This window comes from Copidosoma floridanum, unplaced genomic scaffold (assembly GCF_036245765.1).
Source record: "Copidosoma floridanum isolate Cflo_tuat_1 unplaced genomic scaffold, Cflo_Japanese_pri ptg000002l, whole genome shotgun sequence".
In the NCBI taxonomy this organism is placed as follows: Eukaryota; Metazoa; Arthropoda; class Insecta; order Hymenoptera; family Encyrtidae; genus Copidosoma; species Copidosoma floridanum.
This window is the reverse complement of record NW_028321879.1, coordinates 4,333,133-4,353,788: the sequence shown is the minus strand read 5'-3', so window position 1 is coordinate 4,353,788 and position 20,656 is coordinate 4,333,133. Positions and strand designations below refer to the sequence as shown.

The window sequence follows — 20,656 nt, the reverse complement described above, 5'->3', positions numbered from 1 at the left end:
TTTTGTGTGCGAGAGATGGCGCCGTGAGCACAAGCAGTTCGTAGACAGGCTTGGCGCAGACTTGCTTTCGAAAACATCATCTCTGAGATGCTTCAAATCGAAGAAGGGTGGAGGGATATAGATGGCTACATCAAATCGGTCGTTTTTTGGGAAAAAGTAGAGGTGTAAACCACCGCGCATGTTGTGGAGGTCGCTAAATAGGTCTTCTGAGGAAATAAGGTTGTAAAGAATGGATATAATCTAATGCAGATCCAAGTTGTACCAAGTACACTTACTCATCAGCAAGGGAAAGCCTCAAACATTAAAAAGCGCTTGCAAAGAATTCAGCCTACGAAAAAGCTCTTACAAACGGGTGTTGGTCCTCAAGGATCTCGAGTTCTTTTTGGGACTCGAAAAGATTTAATTAAATTGAACTGAATTTACTATTAAGGAACGAAGAGTAGAGCGCTCTTGATAGCTCGGCTCATTACATGTAATCATTAGTATAATTGTAAGATTAATTACCAATTCTCGCTGGTATGATAGGCACTCAATATCAGGAAACAGTTTATAAAACAAGTATGAAAACAACGACAATAAAATAAATTGTTATACTAAAAAAAAAAAAACAAACAAATAAATAAATAAAATAAAGTAAAGTAAAATAGGCACACAAGTCTTCGAGCACGATACTTATGGACACACTCATAACACACACAAAATGCACAGACAAACTTACTCAAGACGATTAAAGTGGTCATACCGCATAAATTCAGCTAGTTTTATCTTGAAACAGGGGCGATCAAACTATACATGAATGTCAATAGGCAAACGGTTCCAGAGTCGAGCAGCATGAACACGAAACGAGTCATTGTAGAACTCAGTCCTCGTCCACGGAATAACCACGTCCAAAGCTATTGCTCTCTTAGAGCCTTGAGCATCAGATGGGTGGAAAACTATTCTCTCCTAAATATACCTTGGCTCACCAGATTTTAAGATACTACAAAGCAAGCCGATACACGTATAGTCCCGACGAACACTGTAGGGCATGGGATTGAGGCGAATATACGCAGGAGTGATGTGTTCATATTTCTTGAACCCCTTAACAAATCGAACAGCCGCATTCATAGAGCGTTGTATTTTTACCAACAGCTCTGACGAAAAACCAAGAAACAGGCACGCAGCATAATTGTAGTACGGAAGAATAATCGACTTTACAAGAAGCAAACGCATTTCAGGTACAAGAGAGTCATCACACTTGCGCAGTCGAGAAAGAGCAGCATAGCACTTCCGTCTAGTTTTAGTGATCTACTGCCATAGTCAGAGGTCCATATAGGATAACTCCCAGAACCTTAACTACGTTACTGTACTTGATAAAATTACCACCTACTCGAACCTTTAGTAGATCAGAGACGTGAGTACGGCTGACAAAGCCATTGGAGCCATACCATGTGAGCTGCGTCTTCCTCGAATAAATTTCCAGGGCACTGTTAAAGCCCCACAGATCAAGCCCATCAAGGTTCTCATTCATATCACCAACTAAACGAGGCACATCACTATAACGTCCCTGTGTGTAAAGTGTGAGATCATCCACATAGATATGATGCTTGCAGTGCCTTAGAACAGAAGACGCATCGTTAATATACAGTGAGAATAGAAGAGGGCCCAGCACATTCCTCTGAGGGACTCCCGCCCTCCGATACTGTGGAGCGGATCTTCTGCCTTCATCATCTAACACTACCTGCTGTTGACCAGATAGGTACAAACAAATCCATGTGCACGCCAAGTCAGAGAACCGAAGTTTTTGAAGCTTCCTCAAAAATAGGTTGGTATCAACACAATCGAATGCTTTTGAAAAATCGACAGCAACACGCAGCGTAATTAGCTGACTGTCTGCGGCCTCCCTTATGTCATCGACTAAGGTCACGGCGCTGAATGTATGCCGTGATCTGCTCAGCAGCGACTGTTTCCAGAATCTTAGAAGTGGCCAACAAAATAGCAATAGGTCGAAGATGGCTAAGGTCAGTTGGTTGTCGGTGCTTAGAATTGGGCGCACATAAGATATTTTTCACTCATCAGGAAACACTTCCGACTGCAGTGAGCAGTCAAACATATGCGACAAATCCGGGAAGATTGATGGAAGACAGCTCCCGAGGCTCCTTACAGGTACACCATCTGGGCCAACTGCATTAGATTTAGCCACGGCGATTGCCTTCATTAAGCTCTCTGGCGTCACGTAGGAAAAATAGAAGCAATCATCAAGAGAAATCGGCGCACATGGCTGCTGACTATCAGGAGGCGCAGGGGGACAAGAACCAATAAAATATTCATTAATCTCGTCACAGCCAGTAGGGAGCGTAATTCTCTCTCTGCAACCTGAAAAGGCACCCGTCTCATTTACGTATTTCCACATTTCGGTTGCATTTTTCGAATTAACCATTTTATCCTTATAATAAGTTGTGATGGCATGATACCCCGGATTACATTTAAAAATGTGATTGGCATAACTAGAAGTATCTAGTTGTTATGGTGTTTTTTGAACGTGCCGTTCTGCTCCCAATTGTTTCCATGATTTCTTGAGGTTTTGTGCATAAGCACACGATCAGTAAGAGCTAATTTAGGAGTGAGAATAAAAAGTCTGTAACGATCGTCTTAACGATATAGACTGAGCCTGATGAGGTTGGCGTTAAGACCAACGAAACGTTGCTCAAACTAACACCTGACTTTGGAGTTTTTATTCTCACTCCTAAATTAGCTCTTACTGATCGTGTGCTTATGCACAAAACCTCAACAAATCAAAGTATCTAGTAGTTTTTCGTAGGCATTTTCGTGTTCCTTGAGTCTGAACTTAAAAGCTCTACCTGTCTGTCCTCTATATTTCTTATCACAAGAACCACTACTAAGTTCGTAAATACCTGATTTGTTTTCTTTTTCCGTCTGATCTTTATTATTTTTGATTATAGTTTGTGAAGTTTTGTTTGATTTAAAAGTTATGTTTATATTGTACTTCTTCAAGTGTTGTTTAATCTTTTCTGACAATTTACCTACGTAAGTAATGCCATAATACGGTGCAGTTTCTCTTGCGGACTGAGGGAAAACTTTGTTTGTAGCTTTCTTATACTGTATGTTTTTTAGGTCATTGTTAAAACACAGAATGTCAAAGTCACGAAAAGAACGTCTTGTAATTAGGCGACTAACATGTTGCGGAACTTTAAATAGCAGCGACGCCGATATGAAATCATGTTTGGATATTGCAGGATAAGGCAACTGAGACCGGAAGTGCCCCCCTCTCCTCCTCCATCGTCATTCTCCTCATATTCTTTACGCTGGTGCTTCGTCATCACTGCATACTATCAACACCTCGATTAAAATCAGCAGGCAGCACCATAAAGATTGGCACCTCTAGCAACTGGTAGCAAGCTTTCTGGACAATGCTGTAAAATATAATATTCTCCCTGTTGGCTTGACCCTAAAGTAATGTTAACACAGTCCCAGGGTGGAACTATAGCCAGGTGGCAACATGAGGGAGTTGAGTGGGTGTTCGTGATCTAAAAAAAAAAAATCCACTAGATGCTTTACTGCCATGTGCATCAAGGCATTTCCTCTCCCTCCACGACAAAAAAAAACTACTACTACTACTACTCCACCTCGAAGCCGCAATAGCACTTCTTCACGGTGAAGCCACCAAGGAAAGTGTAGTAGTAGTAGTAGTTTTTTTTTTTTTTTTTTTTTTTTTTTTTTTTTTTTTTTTTTTTTTTTTTTTTTTTTTTTTTTTTTTTTTTTTTTTTGTGGAGGGAGAAAAAATGCATTTAGGCACACCGCAGGGACAGCGGTAGTGTGGGACTCGGTAGATTTTTTTTTATTAGACCACCCATACCCACTAAAACCCCCCCCATGCCGCGTGGCTTTTGATCCACCCCGAAACCGCGTTAGCATTACTTTAGGGTGAAGCCACCAGGGAGACCATCGCGTCTCACAGCATTAACGAGCTAACTCGCCACCATTTGCTAGAGGTGCTGATGCTCTCGAGTCCTGAAAAGGACTCGGGGTCCCTGAAGACCAGCACCCTGTCTAGCGCTTCATAGTAGGCCGCCTACTCAGCCAGCACCACTATAAGCTTAATGCTTTCCCTTGCTGATAGGTAAAAAGTACCCAGCGCAGCGTGGGTCCACATAAGCCTGTCTTTCCACTCAAGGCCTTTCTGCCTTGTTTTGATCCTACTTGGGCCTTATCCCTGGCCTCTTTTAGGGCTCTTCTAAATAGAGGGCAGCTTCCGCTGCCTGCTTCGTGCTTGTTGTCCGTTGTTGGGCAAAGGAAGCACCGTGCTGGACCTAGGCACTCTTTCTTTCGGTGGTTTGTGCTTCCACACCGGAAGCACAGCTTGGATCTGTTTTCTTCCTTACAGTTGCCCGAGACGTGTCCATATCCCAGGCATTTAAAACATCTTGTTACTTCAATTCTTCTTCGAATTCGGCAGCTTACAAAGCCAACTCGTAACCTGCCTTCCTTTTCTACTTGTCTGGCAGATGCTTCGTCCACCTTTATTAAAGCCAGCCTCTGTCCTCTGACATTTGGCTTTAAGAGAGCAACTTCTATCTCCTGGCTCTGATGTCCAAAAGTCCTAGCGAAAGCCTCTTTGACCTCATCTTCCTCTACAATGGCATCCAGGTCTCGGACCTCTAATGTCACTTTTCTGTCGCTCATTTTCACGGTACCCTGTCCGGCTACCGACTTTTGAATTTGCTGTGAGAATGCAGCAGCATTCTCTACACCTTTGGCTTTAATAATTATGTCTCCTTTTTTTGTAGTGACAACACTTTGGACTGCCACTAAAGCCTTATCGGGGTCAAAGTTCGCCTTCATAGTCTTCAGCACCGTTGCAAAGGTCTGCCCTCCAGCCATCTTCACTACTACTGTTGTTGTGGGGTCCACTTTTTTCTTCTGGCTTGTTCTGTCATTCAGGGAAATTTCCTCTTGTTTGCTACTACCTGTCTTCTTTTTCTTTAAAGACATAGTATGCTGGCGTTTTTCAGGGCTGTCCGATGGGCTCCTGTTTCTCTTACTTCGTTCTATTTCCTTTAAGGCAGTGTTCAGGGTTCGTTTTTGTACATGCCGACGGAAATCATCTCGCCCTTTCTCCCTCCACTGCAGGGATTCAAATGACGACTTCCAAGCGTTAATGTACAAATCTTCTTCAGTAAGACAGCGTTCTCTTAGCACCTCTGCCTCTTGAAGATGCTTAAGCGCCGCTTTAAGCCCATTTTTAATAGCGTTCGCTGTGTTGCCGTACTTATCATTAATCAGTTGTAGCGTCTCTGTGATGTCATTCATTGCTGATTGGACTTTATCAGCAACTTGCTGTCGCTTTACTCCAAGCCTAGTGGCACTTTCTTCCAAAGAGGCAAGCTCCTCTCTTGTCTGGTTGCTGAATACTGACACGTTGCTGCCCTCGGTGTCGTTAGTGCCTATACTCAACAGGCTTCCTCTTCGTCCTTTGTCCGTTAGAAAAGGCCATGGAACATTTAGCAGTCCCTGTTGGCCATGAGACACGTCTTTGTGGCCCCCCCCCCCAGAATCCGTGGGGCCTGCGTCAGTCACCCGGGCTTTCGCCGGATCGGAACTGACGGCGGATTCCCTCAGAGAGGTTACCGCCTGGGGTACCTGTTTTACATCGACGTTTTTCATTTTGGCATCTTTTTAGTGTCGTACTGACCCGCGAAGGCCAGCACTACCCTTTTTTCTAGAAATAAGTATTTGAAAAGGGTTAAAACCAGGGCAGCAGCCCTCTCTGTCACCAGAGAAGACCGCTACTTGCTCGGGCCGGCCGGGAGTCGCCACTCTCCCTCAGTCCCACCCGCGGAGACTGCCCTGGCGTTGAGTAACAAGTGTGAGAAGGGTGTTCGTGTGTAATGTATGTATTTGTTGGTACACAACGGTCATCCCAGCGAGACGAGCGGCAGGTGTACAGTCCCGAGACCGCGCAGACAACCCAACAAAACGGGCTGGCGTAAGGCACCAATGTGCCGCCATATAGCCTCCTCAGTGGTAGTAAGCCTAGATTATTTGGCCCACCACGTCTTTTTTGTTCATGAGGCGTACAGCCATATCAGATGTGGTTACCCAGACTTACCCGGGCCTCATCATCCGGCTTCACCCGTCGCCAGGCTCCCAACGCAAGCCCGGTAAAGGACCCGCCACACGCAACCCAGAACAATCCGTAAGTGTCCCTGTGTTTATTTAGTAAGAGTGTGTGATGCATGTATCTGAGAAGAATGTTCTAACCGCCGCTTACTTCTATACACGACGGGTGCTAGTTTTTGTTGGCCCGCATCAAGCAATGGAGTGCCACCCACGGAAGCAGCAAAAAGCGAAGACCAAGGAGCACAAGCAGAGCCGGCCCATGCATCCACACTGCCGGAAGCATGGGGCACTAGTCCCCCGTCCACATCGCCGCAGATACACACGCCAACGCCACACACGCCCCCCGATCCACGCCCCGGACCACCACCACAGAGAGTTACCCCAGCTGCCCATCGTCACCTCTTATTTTAAGAGAATGCCCCTATCCGCCACCCGGGGAAGCGCCCGGTATGGAGAAACTAGCAAAAACCCCACCCGGGAGTAGTAGTAGTAGTAGTAGTAGTAGTAGTAGTAGTAGTAGTAGTAGTAGTAGTAGCAGTAGCAGTATCAGTAGCAGTAGCAGTAGCAGTATCAGTAGCAGTAGCAGTAGCAGTAGCAGTAGCAGTAGCAGTAGCAGTAGCAGTAGCAGTAACAGTAGCAGTAGCAGTAGCGGTAGCAGTAGCAGTAGCAGTAGCAGTAGCAGTAGCAGTAGCAGTAGCAGTAGCAGCAGCAGCAGCAGCAGTAGCAGCAGCAGCAGCAGCAGCAGCAGCAGCAGCAGTATTAAAATTTTACGTTGACCCAATGCAAGGACTTTGAGTACCCTATGTCCCTTATTTCTACCTTTCTTGTTCTTTTTTCCGTAATGACCCTACATTCCGCCAAATATTTGAGTCTTTCGTGCAAGCCCCTTGCAAAGTTCCCCTCAGATGACTTAGACATTTTTTTACTGGGCTCTCTTTACAGGTAGCACTGATTGCCGTAAGCACACTGCAGCTATTATCAAGCTTAATAGAAAGATGTTTTTCAATAAATCATTTAATTTTCTGTACCAACCTTTGTAAAATCAATCATGTTTTTACCCAATCAGTTGGCCAGGTGTTGGATTTTCTTCGAAAAAGGAGCCTTTAAAGATCCATACATGGCCAGAAAAAATCCACTCTTCGTTTTTAAGATTCGGATTAGATTCGGCATCCTAGGTACACATCCCATCAAAAAAGCCCGAGAAACAATCTTAATAGTTTTCGATGGGCTTCGAACCTACAATTCCTTGAGTTTCTCCAGTTAGGAGGCCAGCATGCTTACCACTGAGCCGTTGAAGCTCTTATAATTTTCTGTTATATATAAGTTAGTTCGTGAGGATAAATAAAAACCTCCACATTATTGGCCTTCCAATTTCAGACGTTTTGCAATATTCTAAATAGTAAAGTTAGTATATAAGTATAGAAAATTACTTTCAGTGATGAAATTTAAAAAAAAGTTATAAATAGGCATTAAAAAAAATATTTTTGTATATTTGAAGTAGCTATTAAATTTACACTACTTCTATTCTGACTTTAATCTTCTTTACAAAGTTTTTTGTATTATTTCAACTTTCAAAGTCGTACTAAAGAAATTTAGTACTTAACTGAATTTAAAAAGTGTGGAGTAAGCCTGCGGTGCGCTCAGGAAGCGAAAGCCCACTAGTATATATGTATGTATGTACATACACACTGTTTTGTTAGTGCGTGTATGTGTGTGCTGAAGTTAATTCTGCACGGTGCACTTCTGCCGTAAATAGTATAACAGTTTACACACAATACATCGTGCGACGTTTTGGCAACTGGTAAATTGCCCTCATCGGGCTTAATTGAAAATAAATAATAATCAATATGTTACCATCCAGGGCATTATTTTGTTAATTATCGTAAATTAAAATAATCATTTTTCTTAAATTAAATCGTTTTTACATAAATTTGAATTTTGAAATTTCGCGCGCAGCACCGACTTCTAACTAGTACTTGATAGTACCACCTATCGCTCGCCAGGTGGTGACCAAAATCGCAAGTAAGAAAGCGACGTGAAGTATATAAGAAGGACTGTGTGACGACTGATAGATATCGATCCGAGATATGCAAATACGTGTATTGCATATCTCCTAAGCCACTCAAATTGCTTAAAGTACATATTCAATAGATATCACTGTACCAATATAAGATAATTTTTTTACAATTTCTTTTCCACCAAAGCCTTTTCCTAAGTCCTATCTTCGGTTCTGGGTGCTCATGAACTCCCCCCTTGTAACTCAGGAGTGGAGACAGTTGACCCCGGGCCAACAAATCGACGATTGTATTACCCAGGGATATGCAGTGGTCACCTCTATTGAATTCCAACCCAGGAAGGCAACTCGAGACGTGGCGATCCAGTTCCCGGAGGATTTCTTTGAAGGTATAACCCTTCCTTCCACCGGTCAGCATAGAAGTGAGCCCACCCAGAGGATTCGGACTACCCCGCTAAAGCCGAGCACCTTTGTTCCTCGACGACCTCCTCCACCCAGTACACCCTTGCCTGCTACAAGCCCCGAGGTGGTGGAGGATCCCAAACCACTTATCCGGAGTGTCGTCCAGGTATTACCCACACTCCAAAACCCCGAGACCTCTCGATCTAGAGACGATCATCGAGGCGAGTCCAAGAGACCTCGGCGAGGGTAGGAGAGATGGTGACGGGTTATATGTTAAATTTGTAATATAGAAAAAAAAAAAAAAAAACAACCATTGGTCAACCTGGCGACCAACCCATCAAGGCCTCTACGCATCACTGCTCCAACGCTACATCTCTCCTATGAGTCGGATTCCGAGGAATCAAACGGAGCCACTCCACCAACAACATCGGACATAGTACCACCATCGTTGTTTAACCTAAAGGGAAGGCTTGAGACACTTGAGAGTGACTCCGATCTCTTCCCACCACGCTTCCCTATACAAGGACGTCTAACCCCAACGGCCACTTTTAACAAATACTTTCGGTCGTTACTTGATGAATAAATAAATAAATACACTATTAGTTGAAACAAGATTTTTCGCAGTGCACATAGTAAATTTCACAACATCACTTTGTAACTATAAATAAAACAATGCAAAAGAATGATGTAGCTAATTACCTAATGACAAGAAAGTTTAACAAGTAATATTAGGCAAGGAGTAGTACTGTTTCCATCGCCAGTCAAAAGTACAATAAATGCTGATATGACAGTTATATGTGCGAAACGGTTAGAACAACTTATAAATTGTTCGATTTATTTTGAAATATATGTTGGTATACATGGTTTAGATGTCTCGTATCCTCCTATCGATTGATAGTATTCTTAGTATTCATAATGAAAAACATTTCAGATTTAAGGCGTTTTTGTCTATTAAGTACGTAGTCTGATATGATTCCAACCATACTACAACTCTTCAATAATTATGACGAGAAAATTAAATTTACTCACGAAATGGAAAGTAACTGTAAAATTAATTTTCTGTATTTAACTTTTATAAAACATAATAATAAAATACTCATTGATTGATATAAAAAACCTACTTCTAGCAATAGAACTATTAATTTTCTCTCTAATCATCCAGCAAAGACTAAAAGAAACATTGTATACAATTTAATAGATAGAGCGGTAGTATTATCAAACCCAATATTCTACAGAAGATATTTTAAAATTGTGAAAAGTATACTATGCGAGAACGACTATCCACTACCTTTTATCAGTAAATATATAAATAAACGCCTTTTTTATTAAATAACAAAATAATCTTGAAGCTTTACATAGAAATCCAGTTAATACTGATATTCATAGCAAATAAATGAATTTTCCATCCACACCTTTTCATGAAAAATTATTCTACAAAACAAAATCTTTTTTTTTTAATTTTTTAAAATTCCATATAAAACCGGTCCATTAGCAACTAATAGTTTTTCCCGCATAGTGACTTTGGGAAAAGATAAAGTAAAAAAGGTGGATAAGTGTGGTGTTGTATATGGTCTATAAGTGTCAAAATTGCAAAGCCACGTACATTGGTGAATCCAAGAGACAGTTAAAGACACGTATTGATGAACATAAGAAAGGCCATGATTTTAATTCGGTAGTTTCAGTACATGCTTCCGAATTCAATCATTATTTTAATTTCAATAGAGTTAGAATTTTAGACGCAGAACCTAATAGAGAAAAATGTCTTATATCTGAAATGTTTTTCATTATGAATACTAAGAATACTATCAATTGACACGAGGATACAGAACATCTAAACCATGTATACAAACATACATTTCGAAATAAATCGAACGATTTATAAGTTGTTCTAACCGTTTCGCACATATAACTGTCTTATCAGCACACTGAGAACATATTGGGGCTTGCGCAGCACAAGTGGTAGGGCTGCCGTTGCCTTACTCCTACTAAAGCAGAAGACGCATAAGAATAGTGCGGTAGCTGTGCTGGACAAGTCTCCTGGTGCGCACGTTGAGCCAGGAGTATGGTACAACAATGACACGTTTGATAAGGTAGTTGAATATTGTTATATTAAACAAGCATAAGCCTATAATTCATAAAGCTGCTCTTAATGTTAATTGTATGTTTTATTTTATGCTGATAACTTTTATTGCAACTAGTGCATCAAAAAGTTTATTTACATCTTTAGAGGCTACTTTTTATTGCTAATTTTCTGTCTCTCTTTTTTTATTTTATTTTTTAGCTAAAATCAATGAATATTGCTAATTAAGTAGGTAATTACATACTAAAGAATTCTACGACTGCTCACTTTTGAGGTTATGTGGACGATTTATTACTGTATGTCAATAATTAACTTACTATGAAGCTGGATATCAATTACAATAACTTCAAAATTAACTAAAATACACTGTATTCACTTTCACATTACAGAATAAATGATTTGCAAGTAAAACCAACCAACACAACTTTGCTGTGTCTCACTTATCGGGCCAAAGGCATAAAGATGAAGTGTACGTATATACGGTACATGCATGCTTTACCATTAACCGGGACCTTTAAGTTTTAGATGTACGTATTCTGAGACATGGTTATAAATAAAAAATCCGCATTAAAAATACTGATCTTTGTTTTTAAACATACTTGAGAATACCTAAATTTGTGGAAAAAAAACATATCTTGACAAAGAATTCACTTTAATTAAGAAAAAATTCAGTAAAGCGAAAGTCAAAATAGGCGCAGATTCGTATATCCCCTAGTACTATAATGGCAGAGTTTCAATAAACATTTTTTTTTTAATATTTTGTACGTTCTATAGTCTTGAAAATAAGATATATGATAAATGTTTTTACGTATAATTTAATGAAATTTTTTTACAATGCTATATATTCTCCATTATTTAAACATTAAATAATTTCAAAACATTCCATTAATAGGGACGTTGTCTCACAATCGGGACATTACCTCATTGAGGATAGATAAAAATCCGTCTATCATGAACACTCACATATTGGTGCACAAGTGTATGAATTAATTACAAATTATAATCGGTAATTAAGTCATGACTGACGTATATACTAACATGCACATTAAAACAAAGATTCTGAAACATGAGTAACTATAGCGTCAGTTATCCCGTAATACTAGATCACTGCCACCCAACTCTAAAGTGTGAGCCTCCCTGACTTGTGGAGCTGCTGCACAAGTGACTGAGGTAATAACTATAAGGGCACTTTGTGCATTGTATGCACATGCAATGGCAAAGGATGCCCCAATTTTTTCTCAGTACACTTGTTGTACTTTTGACTGGCGATGGAAGCAGTACTACTTCTTGCCTAATATTACTTGTTAAACTTTTTTGTCATTAGGTAATTTGCTACATCATTCTTTTGCATTGTTTTATTTATAGTTGTTTGTAATAAAGTTATTTTGTGGAATTTTTATGTGCACTGCAAAAAATCTTGTTTTAACTAATAGTGTATTTATTTATTTTCAATGAAGCCTGATAAGGGCAGCACTCCAGTTGCTGAAACGTCGCACGACATTTTGTGTGTCCCCAAGAGATCAAATACAATAAGATTGATATCATGGAAGGCGATACAAGAAATTATTACATACCAGTTTACATCATACATTTATGTACGTATATTGATACATAATGAGTACCCATGCTCAAGAAAGCAGACTAGAGTTCTGGGGAGAGAGCTGGGAAGAGTAACTATGTAGTGGGAGAAGAAAGAAAAAGGTACACAGCGACTATTAGTATATGTATACCTTTGTGTGCATATCGCTCGTTGTTGATCTATATATTACATGTTGCTTAAATCCGTCGGAATTTTTCTTTTAACCGCTCCGGTAGAGAACCATAAAAATGTTATATAAGCTTCGCTTTTACTACCATTAAAACAATTATTTGCACTCAATCTATATTTACGACCAAAGCAGTATAAAATTGAACTGTCAACTGGTACAATTATTATATCGAATGTATATTATACATTATCGTTCACATCTATTAGAAAATTGGAATAAGAGGAAAAGCCAAAAGAAAAGACTTGAACTTGATTCGTTCTTTACCACTAGCTGAATTAATTAGTACGGAGTGCTAGTGATGTCAACCGTAGACAAACATGACCAATACTTGCTTCTTGTGCTCTTTCTTATTATAAAAAAAAAAAAATTTTTGTGAAAATCAAGTAAAATTTATGTCATTTTATTCTAATTATCTTATAGTATTACGGATTGTAATCGAGACAACGCTAGAATTTATGTATTAATCAACACCAGCTGATATAAGCCATTTGTCGATGACTTATATAATTCTTCCCTGTGACTTCTCTTAACATACTTTTTTAATTTAGGCTCATTTATTTGTTTAGGAAATAAATAGCCTTATTATAAATATTTAAAGAAAACGCATAAATCTCTTGCATTTGGGGAAAAGCCACAAGGCATTAAAAATCCTGTTTGTTGACAAACTCAGGAATCAGAATTACAGTGAATGGAGGTAACACAAAGAGATGTCACACAGAGCACAATGGCCGCTGCCATGCACGCAAGCATACACCGATCACACACGTCTTTGATACAAGAAATTAAATCACGGATATACGATACTACGCAACATTGAATTGATAATAAGGCCACGTTAGTGGCATGATAAATTCGTTGGAACTTTGATTTATTGCACGTTGTACAATTGTTTCACAAGAAAACGGTTTGACGCGAGGGAGTTTACAAGAAAATGGTTTGACGCTAAGGAGCTTACAAGAAAACGGTTTGACTTGAAGGAGCTCCGCACGCTGTTCGAGTTAGTCGACTACTGCCCGTTAAAATCAACCTAGCAGTTGAGCTAAGCGATAGTGGCGCAGCGCCGATAGGTGCTGCCTCCACGCTAGGTTTTTGGGTCCTAGCTCCCAGCAGACACGCGCACAAACATGCGTTCGTTTGCGCACACAGGTGCTAATATAACATTAGAACCGAGACACAATATGTCATACGTATGTTGTATACATATATTTATATATTGCGACGCAACATACTGCTGGCCGTGACTGTAAGACTAGGTTGAATCACAACAGTTGAGCAGAGTTAGATTTAACTTAAATTTACCTTGACCAGAGTCAAATTAATTTCGCTGCATTTATCTTTGGAAGATTTACAATTAGAATCAGTTTTTGTTGGAAGGACTGTTCTGTTGATCAGTATATAAATCACAATCCGATTGATTAATTTGATTGATATATCTAGCTATGGCACACAGCGCAACCCACACACCAGAATAATGCCTTAAATCTAATGAATAACCGATTAACCTACATGACGCCATCAAAAAGTTGTTTCTTACATTACTATTATCAAAATTTGTTATTTAACTAGCAATAATCTGTAGCGTTCAAAGATCTTTAGGAGGGAGTTAAGATTCTAACGAAACTTCACTCTCCTGATCTATAGGTAGCACGCAAAGTCGAGTGATATTCCTCTTATAGATCCCTGAAGCCATCTTTACAGATGCTACACGAGCAATGCCATCACTTCCAGGGTGGATCTCTATGACGACACCCAGTGGCCATCTTGCACACGCAAGGTTGTTTTTCATTGACACGACCACTAAGCTGGGTGTCAAAGTAGCGGTAGAGGTCAGCCATTTTTGACGAGTTTGTAGTTCGTGCAAATATTATTTATGCCATCTTTTCCAAAAGTCTTGTCGAATCTTGGAAATGAGTTGATAAGTGGTCAGGCGGTTGTCTGGAACTGAAGCAAAATTTTGTTCGGGTAAGAAATTGAATGGACATCCAATTAAGATGTGCGCAGGTGTTAGCGCTAGTGAATCGTTAGGATCGGCAGAAATCGCGTATAACGGTCGAGAATTTAAAATAGCCGCGATTTCTTTCAACAATGTGTCTAATTGCTCATACGTGAGCTTCTGATCCTTAATGACGCAATTTAAATGGTGCTTAAAGCTTTTGACTGCGCCCTCCCATAAACCGCTGAAATGTGGGGAAAGAGGTGGATTAAAGTTACATTCAATCCGTTTGGACGCGGCAAAGTCCTGAATAGCGTCCTTGAATTCCTGCGTCATATGTAGATCGTAAATTCATTATGAGAGTTCATTATTCGCCCCCACAAAATTAGTTCCATTGTCAAAATACATAATTTCTGGTCTACTGCGTATACTAATGAATATACGAAAACAGTTACAAAAAACCCTCAGTAGAGAGATTGCATACTACGTCAATATGGGTTGCTTTGGTCGCCATGCATACAAAAACGCACCCATAAGTCTTAATAAAACTTCGATTGTGCTCCTTTTTTTCCTTGATTAAAATCGAACCAAAGAAGTCTACACCTGTTTTACTAAATGCAAAAGCAGAAGTAACTCTTGACTCTGGTAGGTCAGCCATTTTGGCGTGGGGAAGTTTTTGCCTTTGTCGGATGCATAGTATACATCGGTGTATAACATGTCTTATCTGATTTCTACCGTTGAGGATCCAAGACCTTTTGCGTATGGCATACAAGGTAGAGTTAATTCCACTGTGAAGATTTCTATGGTGTGCGGCACGAATAATGAGATCAGACACATGATGATTGCTAGGAAGTGAAATCGGGTGTTTTTTATTAAAAAGAAGATCTGAATTTTTTAAACGACCACCAACTCTAATCAGGAAAGGAAAGGATTAAGTTCATCAAATTTGGTATGACTTCTAGTTGAACCAACTGAGTTATTGAAATTTTGTTTTTGAGTGGATTTGAGGAGCTTGATTTCGGGGCTGAACGTTTCTCGTTGAATCAAGAGAAGAATGAGGCGTTCAGCATTGGTAATTTCGCTAGGAGATAAATAACGTGCACCTATACTCGATCGACCTTTAGCTTGATCTGCACTTGACCTTACTCTCTTCCAACGGAGAAGATATGCGATTGATCTGATAAGACATGCGTAGTCAGAAAATCGAGAGTAAATAGAACTTCCTGATACAATCGTAGTTAAAACGATTTCCTCCTCACAACCTGTGAGACTGGTTGGGAAGACGGATAACGACTGAGGCCAGTAAGTTGTCTTTAGAGAGGGACACCCAATGAGGACCGGATGTCCAAAGAGAATTATTCAATAAGTCAATTGGTAATTGTCCTCGTGACAACGAATCAGCTGGATTGTCCTTTGAACGAACATGTCTCCATTCGGCCTCGTCTTCTAATTTTTGGATATCGGCTACTCGATTACTCTCATACGTTCGTAACGAATGAGGTGCTTTTTTAACCAGCAAAGAACAATCATAGAATCTGACTAGAGAATCACCCGTTTAATAGGAAAAACTAGCTGATTCTTTGATTCCACATATAATGTTTTGAGGAGCGCGGCGCCGGCCAATTCTAATCGAGGAATAGTATGATGACTCAATGAAGCGACCTTAGATTTACTACAAGCTAGTCTGACAGTAAAATTCCCAAACGAATCGGTAGAACGAATAAAAAGGCAAGCGCCGTAACCATACAGAGACGCATCACAAAACCCATATATCTCGGTAGAAACAGGATTGTCACATCGCAGGGATCTTGAGATTGCTGTAGGTTTTAGCTGAGGAAGCTGATCAGCTAATGCAACCCACTTTGTATGAATGTCTTGAGGAAGGGATTCGGTCCAGGTGATTTTGGCTACCCAGCGTTCCTGAATTAAAGTTTTAGTGTAAAGTGTCAAAGGTCCTAAGAAGCCTAAAGGATCGAAAACTCTCGCTATTTGTGATAGGAGTTTTCTTTTGGTTGAGACGGATGACCCCTTATCAGAGTTCATAAGAAACGTGAAAATGTCGCGTTGCGAATCCCAAATTATACCTAAAGTTTTCTTAATGGGACTTCCTTGAATTTTGCAATCTAAATTAAACTTTTTCTTGTCTATATTATCCAAAGCAGACGGATGATTTGATGACCATTTTCAAATCAGAAATCCTTTACGACTCAAAAGTTGAATCATTTCATCGTGGATCGCCAGGATTTCGTCCAGTGTGCTCGCACCTGTAAACAAATCATCGACATAGAAATCACGACGAAGCAGCATTGTAGCTCGTGGAAAGTTGATCTCATCGAAAGCCAGCTGATGTAAGGTCCGAATTGCTAAACACGGGGCGCTTCTAACCCCGAACGTAACGACGTTGAGAATAAAAGTTCGAATCTCTCCCTCGTGGTACCACAGGATTTTCTGAAATTTCCTATCGTCTGGATGAACCCAGATCTGTCGATATATTTACTCTATATCTGCAGTAACAACGAAAAGATGAGCGTGAAAATGTAAAATTTGCTGAAAAAGGGTTTCCTGAATAGTAGGTCCGGTTAACAGAATATCGTTTAGTGATGTGCCTGTAGATGTCTTTGCTGACGCATCAAACACGACTTTGCATTTGGTTGTCTCGCTCGATTCCTTGATCACCGCATGGTGAGGCAAATAGTAGCCATCCTCAGTGTCATTTCACACAGTGTCATGTGGCCAAGTTCCACATATTCATTATTCTCCTTCTCATACTCTGCTTGGAGGGTAGGATTAGTCTTGAGTTTCCTTTCCAGCGCCTTAAATCGCTGTAACGCCTGACGCTTGGATGAACCTAGCTCGAATTTCTTGGATCGGAATGGCAATCTAACAGTGTAACGGCCCGAGTGATCTCGAGTAGTAGTCTTGACATAGTAATTTTCGCATACTATGTCCTCGTGAGCCTTGACAGGACGATAGTCAAGATCCTCGACGACCATAAACCTCTCAAGAAGTTGATCTAGTTTTACAGCGTTACATGAAACGGTGTTGTTGAATCCGTTCGCCATTGATCCTCCGGCTACTATCTAACCAAAAGACGTCTTTTAAGGAGTTATCTGAGAATTCTCGCCTTTCAATTTTATTTTACCTATAGCAAGAGATGGAATAGTGGGCCCTAAAGCTAATAAAACGTCAATGGACTTAGATATATGAAATTGAGGATCGGCTAACTTAAGGTTTTTAGGGATATTTAATTGTTTTCTAGGAAAACGTTTCACTAGGCACCCTGTCTGCAATTTTAGGCACAATAAAAAAAATTCAATTGATTTCTAGTGTTATTGTAATTGGAGTAAAAAATAGCTCTTGTATATTTTTCTGAGACAGTGTTCGCATCGTCAACTGCTCCAATGTTTACAAAGCATTGTTTAGTAGGTAATTGTAATCGATTGAGAAAACTTTGAGTCATTAAATTTGCATTTGAACAAGAATCTAGTAATACACGTGTCATGAGACTATCTCCCTTTTTAGATTGAAAACTTAAAGCTGCGGTAGTCATAAGTTGAGATTCTGGAAGATACATGTTAGAAGCATAAGATTGACACGACATCAGTCATGAATTTGTTGCCCCAGAAGATGTTTCCTTAGCGACATGAGAATTCTCTGTTTTAGGGCCCTTAAATTTTTTGTCAGCGTAAAGAAGGGTATGATAATCTCTCTGACATTTTTTGCACCTCTTTTTGCTAGCATAAGGGTGAGGATGAGCATACAGACAATTTTTACATAATTTATGAATTTTTACTAGATCCCATTTATCTTTTACCTTAAGTTCATTAAATGCTGGGCATTTATAAAGTATGTTGGCTTGACTACATCGAAGACACGCATTGGTTGCAAGTGTAGATGTAGTGACGAGAGAGCGCAAGTTAGTTTTTCGAAATTTAGACGGAACAGTGGTAATATTTTTTTCCGGCCCTCTTCTGTAATGGATGTCCTCGTTAAGGCAGTTTTTCCATCTCGCGATGTTTGAAAATGGAATCCTGAATGAAGGTGTATAGAGCATCTAACTTGGGCATTTCACTGCTCGATAGTCGATCTACCCATCGTGACAATATACCTGCCGGTAAGCATCTTTCAAGAATGCGTACAATGAATTCGTCACCTACTGTAATTTGCATAGTCTTCAACATACTGACATGTTGATGGACTGTGTACATTAATTTTGAAGTGGTTTCGGCATTCGGTTTTTCGATCGGAGACGAATTCAAGAGGGCATCAAAATGTTCGTTGATGATAACGCGCCGCTGATCGTAAGCTCTGCATAATGCTTCCCATGCTAAAACGTAGTTTTTGTCGCTGGGTCGAAATTCATCGATTACGATTGCAGCTAGGTCTTGAACCGCGTCCTTTAGTTGGGATAATTTAACGCACCCTGCCATCCCCGGACGATCGTGTATCAGGGCTTGGAAGTTTGCTTTCCAAGCAACCTAATTTTCATGGTTGCCATCGAATTTTGGGACAGGAATCGGCGCAAGTTTTGGCACGTCGACTCGCTCGGTGAAGGTTGAAGTGCCATTGAACGCAGTCGAATTTGCTAGTGGGTGAGGTAAGGGTGTTTTTGATTTTTGCACTCGAGTGGCAAGACTACAGTACGCAGTCTCGAGCTCACTAAATGCAACGATGTTGGGATAGTCATTTTGAAGTATAGCTAACTCTTCGTGATTATGAACATATTCATGGTAAATATTGTTAATTTAATTTAATCGCAGCTCAGCATCTACTATATCTGGCAATTTCTTATCTAAAAAGGCTTGAAGAACCTTGATGGCTCCATCCAAAGAATTAAATTTTCGTGCTATACGCGTTACCCGCTTTTCAATCTTAGTGGTCATTTTTAAAGCGATTAATTTAGTATCACACTAATTGCCGTTTAATAATGCACTATAACGAATTCTGCAAGGGTGTGTTTATGTAAACAAGAAGCAAACTTCTCTGTAAATTTTCAAAGATGAATTGGATGGCTCGCTGCGAGTAAATCCCCCTGGTCCGACGTGATGGCTATACTGTAACTGCTAACCTGCGTCGTTGATGAGAGCTGTTGTATCTTGCGTAAAGTTAGAGCTAACGCAAGAAGCAGAAAGTCAAGATGGCGGCGCCTTGTCGTGCGCGTTTCTTTCTTCTTTAATGTACACAATATCACACTTGCACTCGTGTGACGTCACTTGTTTGGCGAACAAAGGAGGTAGAGTTTCTACCTCACAGGAGGCACCATGATTAATTTTGGCTCATTTATTTGTTTGGGAAATAAATAGCCTTGTTATGAATAAAAAAAAAAAAAAAAAAAAACGCATGAATCTCTTTCAGTTAGGCAAAAGCCACAAGGCATAAAAAACACCGTTTATTGACAAACTCAGGAATCAGAATTACAGTGAATGGAGGTAACACAAAGAGACGTCACACAAAGCACAATGGCCACTGCCATGCACGCAAGCACACGCCGATCACACACGCCTTTGATACAAAAAATTAAATCACAGATATATGATACTACGCAACATTGAATTGACAATAAGGCCACGTTGGTGGTATGATAAATTTGTTGGAACTTTGATTTATTGCACGTTGTACAATTGTTTCACAAGAAAACGGTTTGATGCGAGGGAGTTTACAAGAAAACGGTTTGACGCGAGGGAGCTCTGTACGCTGTTCGAGTTAGTTGACTACTGCCCGTTAAAATCAACCGAGCAGTTAAGCTAAGCGATAGTGGCGCAGTGCCGATAGGTGCTACCACTACGCTAGGTTTTTGGGTCCTAGCTCCCAGCAGACATGTGCCCAAACATGCTTTTGTTTGCGCACACAGGCGCTAAAATAACATTAGAACCGAGACACAATATTTGTATATTGCGACGCAACATACTGTATCAATCTTGCAGATACATAATAAGTAAGTGCGTATAGAATAAGTATCAGTCGTTTTCGACTACGGCTAATATCACCAGTATGCCGTATTGATGAGTTCAGCTAGTGGTCAAGAATAAAATGAATTCAATTCCTTTACTTTATATTTTTTTCCCCTAATTATTCAATGCACGCTCACGGTAAGGGGTAGTACCCATTCATGCACAATTGATTTAAGAAAAAGCCTTACTCTATTGCTCATAGTGTGATGAATATACTATTAAATAGTTTTAACCTTAACTTATTTGCCTTAAGTTATACGTGAAAAGTCAAATGCATAGCTTACAACTGTTTTTTTTAATGTTTTTTTTTTGTTGTGTTATATTTTATATAATTAGTGAAGTGACATTTGTGCGGCTTAAGTAAATACAAGCAAAGTAAAGTAACAA

The 20,656-nt window shown here is 40.0% G+C and overlaps 1 protein-coding gene and 1 pseudogene across 1 annotated transcript in view; one reads left to right on the top strand and one right to left on the bottom strand.

Annotated features, from left to right (window-relative positions):
• LOC106646933 (Succinate dehydrogenase, subunit B (iron-sulfur)) overlaps positions 1–20,656 on the top strand; it is a 234,544-nt gene that overhangs the window by 171,614 nt on the left and 42,274 nt on the right. The window lies entirely within an intron of this gene.
• LOC149375964 (uncharacterized) lies at positions 14,213–17,380 on the bottom strand (annotated as a pseudogene).